Raw genomic sequence first — 9,144 nt, 5'->3', positions numbered from 1 at the left:
TTTCACTTCTGGAATTCTATCGATTTGGACAGTGCTTAAGTTGGATATTCTCGCCCATATCAACTTTCTTTTCTCTCGTAAGTTCTCGCGCGTTTGGAGATGCGCCACATTCGCCTTTTACGGGCGGGGATCCCAATCAGCGCTTACGTAACTTTTTAAAGATGCAACTTTTAGCCCTCGCTCAAATCTACACACGTGTATTTAACTTGTGGAAGTCTATCGATTTGGACAGTGTTTCGGTTAAAGATTCTCGCCCATACAACTTTCTTTTCCCTCGTAAGTTCTCGCGCGTTTAGAGATGCGCCACACTCGCGTTTTAGGTGCGGGAATCCCAACCAATGCTCAATTAACTTTTTAAAGATGCTACTGTTAGCCCTACTCCAAATCTACACACTTGTATTTCACTTGTGGAAGGCTCTCGATTTGGACAGTGCTTGGGTGAGAGACTCTCGCCCATATCAATTTTCTCCAGTAAGTTCCCGCGCGTTTAGAGATGCGCCCCACTCGCAGTGTTGGTGTCGAGATCTCAAACTATGTTTACTGGACTTTTTAAAGATGCTAGATTTAGCCCATTCTCAACTCTACAGACGTGTATCTCACTTGTGGTGGTCTGCCGCTTTGGACAATGCTTGGGTTGGAGATTCTCGCCCATTTATATTTTTTCTTTTTCGCGTGTTTTCGCGCGTTTAGGGATGCGCCACACTCGCGATTTCGGTATCGGCATCTCAAACTATGCTTACTGGACTTTTTGAAGATGCTAGATTTGGCCCTTTCTCAAATCTACACACGTGCATTTCACTTCTAGAAGTCTATCGATTTGGACAGTGTTTGGGTTGGAGATTCTTGCCCACATCAACTTTCTTTTCTCTCGTAAGTTCTCGCGCGCTTAGAGAAGCTCCACACTCGCGTTTTAGGTGCGGGGATCCCAACCAGTGCTTACCTAACTTTTTAAAGATGCTACTTTTAGCCCTTCCCCAAATCTACACACGTGTATTTCACTTGTGGAAATCTATCGATTTAGACAGTGCTTGGACGAGAGATTCTCGCCCATATCAACTTTCTTTTCTCTAGTAACCTCTTGCGCGTTTAGAGATGCGCCTCACTCGCGGTTTTGCTGTCGGGATCTAATACTATGCTTACTGGACTTTTTAAAGATGCTAGATTTGGCCCTTTCTCAAATCTACACACGTGTATTTGACTTGTGGTAGTCGGTCGCTTTGGACAATACTTGGGTGGGAGATTCTCGCCCATTTATAATTCTCTTTACTCGCGTGTTTTCGCGCGGTTAGAGATGCGCCACACTCGCGTTTTCGGTGTCGGCATTTCAAAATATGCTTACTGGACTTTTTTAAGATGCTAGATTTGGCTCTTTCTCAAATCTACACACGTGTATTTCACTTGTGGAAGGCTATCGATTTGGACAGTGTTTAGTTTGGAGATTCTCCCCCATATCAACTTTCTCTCTCGTAAGTTCTTGCGCGTTTAGTGATGCGCCACACTGGCGTTTTAGATGCTGGGATCCCAACCAATGCTTACCTAACTTTTAAAAGATGCTACTTCTAGCCCTCCTTCAAATCTACACACGTGTGTTTCACTTGTTGAAGTCTATCGATTTGGACAGTGCTTGGCTAAGAGATTCTCGCCTATATCAACTTTCTTTTTGCTAGTAAGTTCTCGCGTGTTTAGAGATGCTTCACACTCCCAAATCTACACACGTGTGTCTTACTTGTGGAAGTCTAACAATGTCAATTTACTTTTCCCTTGTCTTTTCTCGCCCGTTTAGCTATGCGGCAGTCTCGAATTTTGGTGTCGGGATCTCAAAATATGCTCACTGGACTTTTTAAAGATGCTAATTTTGGCCCTCTCTTAATTTTACGCCATAGTATTCTTTACTTCTGGGAGTCCTTCGATTTGGACAGTGCTTGGGTAAGAGATTCTCACCCATATCAAATTTCTTTTCTGTCGTAAGTTCTCGCGCGTTTAGAGATGCGCCACACTCGCGTTTTTGGTGTGGGGATTCCAAAGTATGCTTACGGGGCTCTTTAAAAATGCTGAATTTGGCCCTCCCCCAAATCTACGCACGTGTATTTTACTTGTGGAAGTCTGTCGCTTTGGACAATGCTTGGGATGGAGATTCTCGCCCATTTATATTTGTTTCTCTCGCTTGTTTTCCTGCGTTTAGAGATGTGCCACACTCGCGATTTTGGTGTCGTGATCTCAAACAATGCTCACTGGACTTTTTAAAGATGCTGCATTTGGCCCTTTCTCAAATCTACACACGCGTATTTTACTTGTGGAAGTCTGTCGCTTTGGACAATGCCTGGGTTAAAGATTCTCGCCCATTTATATCTTTTTCAGTTTTTCACTCGCGTGTTTTCGCGCGTTTAGCGATGCGGCACACTCGAGTTTTTGGGGTAGGGATCCCAAACTATGCTTACGGGGTTCTTTAAAAATGTTAGTTTTGGCCCTCCACTAAATCTACACAAATGTATTTCACCTGTTGAAGTCTATCGATTTGGACGGTGCTTAGGTTGGAGATTCTCGCCCATATCAACTTTCTTTTCTCTCGTAAGTTCTCGCGCGTTTAGAGATGCGCCACACTGGCGTTTTAGGTTCGGGGATCCGAAACATTGCTTACCTAACTTTTTAAAGATGCTACTTCTAGCCCTCCCCCAAATCTACACACGTTTATTTAACTTGTGGAAGTCTATCGATTTAGACAGTGTATGGGTGAGATTCTCCCCCATATCAACTTTCTTTTCTCTAGTAAGTTCTCGCGCGCTTAGAGACGCGCCACACTCGCGTTTTAGATGCGGGAATCCCAACCAATGCTTACCTAACGTTTTAAAGACGCTACTTTTAGCCTTCCCCTAAATCTACACACGTTTATTTAATTTGTGGAAGTCTATCGATTTAGACAGTGTATGGGTAAGAGATTCTCGCCCATATCAGCTTTCTTTTCTCTCGTAAGTTCTCGCGCGCTTAGAGATGCGCCACACTCGCGTTTTAGATGCGGGAATCCCAACCAATGCTTACCTAACGTTTTAAAGATGCTACTTCTAGCCCTCCCCCAAATCTGCACACGTGTAAATAACTTGTTGAAGTCTATCGATTTAGAAAGTTTATGGGTAAGAGATTCTCGCCCATATCAACTTTCTTTTCTCTCGTAAGTTCTCGCGCGTTTACAGACGCGCCACACTCGCGTTTTAGGTGCGGGAATCCCAACCAATGCTTACCTAACGTTTTAAAGATGCTACTTTTAACCCTCCCCCAAATCTACACACGTGTATTTAACTTGTGGAAGTCTATCGATTTGAAAAGTGGTTGGGCGAGACTTTCTCGCCCGTATCAACTTTCTTTTTTCTTGTAAATTCTTAAAGCGTGTAAAGACTATTATGCCATTTGATACTAGAATGAACGTGTACAGTGCACTTGTTATGCCTTATTTCAGTTACTGTAGCACTGTATAGGGAAATATCGCCAAGGGGCCAATAGACAAAATTTAAAAACTGCAAAATTGGACTGCTAGAAATGTCACCTTTTTAAATTACGAAAGTCAATCAAGTGTTTTGTTGGATGAACTTGGCTGGGAAAGTTCGGAAAGCAAAAGATTTAAACAACTGGCTATGATTATGTATGAAATCCATAATAATCTTTCCCCATCGTACCTGAGGCGTATTTTTCCCAACACCTCAAATGTACACGTACACAATCTTACAAACTATGAGATAAATTGCTGTCCCCAGACCAAGAACTGAATATGCAAAAGAGAGCCTACACTACAGAGGATCTGCTCTGTGGAACTAGATTCCCTCGGAAATCAGACTTCTGCCTAGTTTAAAAGTATTTAAAACCTCACTGAATAGGAAGATTATTTTTAGTCAAAGTCAACAATTAATATTTGGGCTGGTTTTCACCTTGACATAAATAACCTTATCAAAACATTAAGGAGGAATTTGTTCCTCCTAACGTCATCGAGAATGTTGTTAGAAAATTTCTTAACAATCATTTCACCTCCGATTCCTCTCACGGTGTTACTCGTAAGGACAATTGTTTGTATTTTAAATTGCCGTTCATCGGTCCTTTTTCTATCACAACGCAACGCACAATTTAGATATTAATTAGCACTTTTTGCACTGACCCAGACATTACGTTGGTGTTCACCCCGTTTAAAATCAGGAGTTGGTTTGGGTCAAGGATCCTATCCCTGTGGATTTACGATCGGGAGTCATTCAGAAGTTCTCATGTGCAGGCTGTAGTGCCTGTTATGTTGGTGAAACCAACAGACACTTCGCCAGTCGCATCCGCGAACATCTCTCCTCTGAGAAACATTCCCACATCTTTAAACACCTGAGAAGTTCTGAAAATTGTCGTTCCCTTTGTTCAGAAGATTGTTTTAAAATTCTCGACTCTGCTTCCACAAGCTTCCAATTGAAAATCAAGGAAGCCCTGCACATCCTTTGGGAGCAGCCGTCTTTAAATTCCCAGGTCAAACATCTTAACTTATCCCTTTCATACTAATTAGTCTCCTTTCTTACCTTAATAGTTTTACCTTTTCTTTTGGTTCGCGCCTTCATCTTCAATTATTCTTGTTAATATCTCACTTTGTTATACTATTCATTGCATATTCTCATTTTGTTTCTCACTGTACAACTGACGGTGGATGATGTCAATTCTGAAATATGTATTGTCTTCATTAAAAAATGAACTTCAAAAACATCGTGTGGTTCATCATAGCAATAGTAATAATAATCGTATCTATAACAAAATTCTGAATTGTGATTGGTTCTCCGCGCGCCTACTTGTCACGTAATAGGCGCGCGGTCACGTGGGTGTCCAATTACAGGGATTCAATTTAAACCTTTTGTAATTGGATACCGACGTGATTTGCAGGTCAATTACGTGCGCTTTAATGGCTTCCTTCCCAATGTTTCCTAAAGTTTTCAAAACTTATGAAAAGCGCTACAGACGTTTTCGCTGAAAAGAAGTTTTCAAAAGACATTTTTAATTCCAAAATTTGTTATAGATACGACTAGTAATAGTAATTAGCCCTCCTGTCGTACAATTCAGGGAGTAATCGTGCTCGTAATTTCAAATCGGCCACGCGCTTCGCGCTCGTCCGATTTTGAAATTACCCACGCGATTACTCCCTGAATTGTACTCACTCGGTCCAATTACTATAACAATAATAATAATAATAATAATAATAATGGTAATAGTAATAGTAATAGTAATATAATAGTAATAGTAATAGTAATAGTAATAGTGATAGTAATAGTAATAGTAATAGTAATATAATAGTAATAGTAATAGTAATAGTAATAGTTCTAATATTAATAAATAATGGTAATAGGACTGAGTGGAGTCCGATTTGTTAATCACGGGTATGATTACAGACTGAATTTGACGACACGATGTCCTGTTACCAATTAATCAAAACTATGACAAAATTCGAGAAACGAACAAACCATCGATTGATCGCTGAACGATTAAACTTCGTAATGAATGCTGAAAAACACAGCAGTTTACTCAAAAGAGTGCACCGCAACAGCGCGCGCAAAATGACGCGTACTGTCCAATTACAAGCATGACGCGTACACTGTCCAATTAATGCTCAAATCGGGCTGCTGATAGCCAATCACGTTCGAGAATTTTGTTATAGTTTTGATTATATTAATAGTAGTAATAATAGTAATAATAATACTAATACTACTATCATCATCATAACAATAATTAACATATTCCATACAAATTGGTATATACAAGGTAAAAGTAAGTAAAAGAAATAAACTATTGAAACCTATTTCAAACAGTGTTTACATAATGGCTCCCTCCTGGGTTTCAACGTCAATATCAGTACATTACAAGATAAAAGTAAATAAGAGAAATAAACTATTAAAACCTATTTTAATAGTAATAATAATAATAATAATAATAAACTTTACGAGCACAATCGGGGCAGGCCTACTGAGTAGTATTCCTGAAAATCCCCAGTCAATCATTGAGCCTTCTCCATCCAATTATGTCTCAGATATTTTTTTATTGCGCTGCTCTATAAGCAATATTTATAACAGCTGGTTATTTTTTGAAATATGTCATTCGCCCATGTATAAACGATGCTCTATACCAGGTGATATTGGATCAGTAATTGAGCTGTTCTCAAAGGGTTCATTCAAATCCTCTATCCTCTTACAAATAAGAGGGATAAATTTAATTGAGCGAATAACAACAACAACAACAACAAATTTTCTATCAAGTTTTCTTCAAACTGAAGTGAAGATTCATATTTGTGCTTATGCAAAGAGAGAGAGAGAGAAAACTGTTGGGAGTTTGAGATACTCTTTGCGGTACCTAAAGATTGCGTATCTATGAAACAAAGGAAAAACTTTCTTTAACTTAGAAAAATTGCTCATTAGAATAATGTACCTTCGCATAAAGGAGAAATCTCGACTGCTTGAAAAATTCAGGACTCAAAATTTAGTAGATACTTATAGTCCAACAAACCTGGACGTCAATTGATTTGGCGTAAATTCCAACTGGATGACAAAAATTCTTGCCACGAGCAGGACAGACACCTGAATTGAAAAGAATATGGCTCTTAAGTGTATGCAAATCAGTGTATTCAACACTGTTATCAGAGGGGTCCTGTAAAGTCTGTTACTGGAGTCATCTATCATTTGAGTTAACTGGCTACATCTTGGACACTCGTTAGGAACTATAGTAATTAGAATTTTTACGGTTGATAGTGTCATTCTCATTTGAGTGTCGAAAGTAATACGCCATTTCCGAGTTACCTTGTGCCTCTGTTTCAAAACGAGTCCTTGAGCAAAACCTTTCATATGAAAATGAGTTCAATTTACATGAAAATGAGCATGTTGGTGGAAAACATTTCCGTATGAATGGTTTCGCACGGAGACTTCTTTTGACACAGAGGCAAAACACAACTCGAGAATGGCCTATTGCTTTTGCTTGATTGGCTCAAAGATCTCGCAGCACTTTTTCATCCAATCAAAAGTAAAACTAACACCAGTTGTGACTCGTTCACCCGCGTTTTCCCTCACTTCGCGTCAGCTACATGTAATAACTTCGAGTTTTGACTGGTTCACGGTAGTGCCTGTTTCATTTGTGACTGGCTAAAGTGATTACTTTGGTTTTAGATTAACGACGCTCAATATTGAAAACCGCTCTGTCGACTAACTGCACTGTTTGTGCTAGTCTAAATTTAGAGCGGCTTTTGATGTCAGTGTAGTAACATGATGCGACTTTTTACATTTGATTAGAAGGTCTTCGTGGGTACAATCAATTACACATTGATTCTTTAGTTTGACGTAATATATCAAACACGAAAGACAGTGTTTGACCACGAGAAGAGAGGTGAAAATACGACGCATAGCGGAGTATTTTGACGAACTTCGAGGTGTTTGGAAATGTGGTCAAACACTGTCTAGAGTGTTTGCTATATCTTCTCAATCGAAACTAAAACTAAGGAGAAAACGGGGAATTAAAATCGTAAAAATCTATGCTAATTAAGATCCGATATCCAACACCGTCACGGTCACGATTTCCTTTCTTTAAACTTGATGAATTATTAATGAGTTTGAGAAGTTTGCGTCATTAATTAGACACAATAGTATCCTGCAAACAAGTGTTTGGAAAATAATAATTAACAAAAAAACAATTGTCCGTTTTTCTCCATACGTTGGTACATAACTTTCAGTAATAAAAAATGAGCTTCAGAGAGCCGTTGTTGAATTTTGAGTTTGTTTGGTTGTAGGTGATAATGCAAAGGCAGGTAATTCAGCGAAGTGAACATCTATAGTTTCAAGTTTGAAGCTTCGCGCCCGCTTAAGAAAACCATAATAATTTAAAATGTTACTATATTCGGATTCTTCATTTTATTACCTTTTCGGTGATACATAGTTTGCCGGAGTTTTAACGAAAATAAAGCGCTTTCCAAAGATTTCCCGAAAGGCACCCCCAAAGGTTAGCAGTAACGTTAGAACTAAAATAACAAGTGTTGTTTTACAGGTTGTATCGTTGCTATGCTAGTAATCTATGACGATACAACAAGATTTATTAGGTTCCCCGAGAGGATCTTCATGCCTAATTTACAGAAATATTGACGTTAAATTACAATAATTGCAATAATTGGTTTAATGAAAATTGCTAATAAATGTCACTACAGTTACGGAAAAAAAAACGACGCAGGATCAATAACTTATTGGTTTAAATGAAAAATATTAAATACACTACAATTATTAATAAGACGACGCAGTTGCTCAGTAGAACGGATTTCAAATTCCTTTTGAAGGAAGCTACAGAGGGACAGTTGTTTAATTCCTTTGAAAGAGAGTTCCATACAGTGGTTCCGCGGAACACAAATGAAAGTCCTGCGTTTGGGTAGATGGAGGCTCTCGCTATTTCTGATTTGTGGTATGATGACCATAAGTTTGTGAACTGTTGATAAACAACTGATTTTGCCAATTTTATGCGGGCCCTGATGAGGACAAATATTTGATGGCCCCTAACGCGACAGGAAAATCATTTCGAATCAAACCAAACCTGTTTTTATTCTTACCTTTATGAAGTCTTTCAGTTGCAAGAGTTTAAGACAAACTCGTTTCTGATGCGAAATTGAGTGGGTGGCTAATGTTTAAGAGCCACGGAACTTAACTCTACGCTGTTACTAGTTTATTCACACTTCAAGCTCAGTGTAGGACTACCTAAAATTTTAATAGAGTGTTTTTCCGAACCATACATAACAGTTTCAATCAGAGCTAGTAGTTAACAGTCTTCTCTTATCGAAGTTATAATAACATCGTTAAGTGAAAATAGGTAGAAGTTTGGTGTAATATATTGAAGGGCTTGCACACGATAAAAGTAAAAGAAAATCTGGAAATCAGGAACTTGAATTTTGCACTAGCCAAATTTGCTGTAAGCATGTTAATACCATTATCTTAAATTTTGGTGGAGGGCCAATGGAATATCAGTCAAATAAAGTAGTTTTGAATGTTTGATTTGCAAATAAATCACCGGGAAAGGGCGAAAACAACTCTTAAGGAATATTTTGAAATAATAGTACATGGTGCGATTGGTGAACACCATTTTGATGAAATTGCTTCAAATAAGACCAAAGTTTGTCTT

This window comes from Orbicella franksi, chromosome 7, assembly GCF_964199315.1.
Source record: "Orbicella franksi chromosome 7, jaOrbFran1.1, whole genome shotgun sequence".
Classification (NCBI taxonomy): Eukaryota; Metazoa; Cnidaria; class Anthozoa; order Scleractinia; family Merulinidae; genus Orbicella; species Orbicella franksi.
This window is presented reverse-complemented; position numbering follows the sequence as displayed.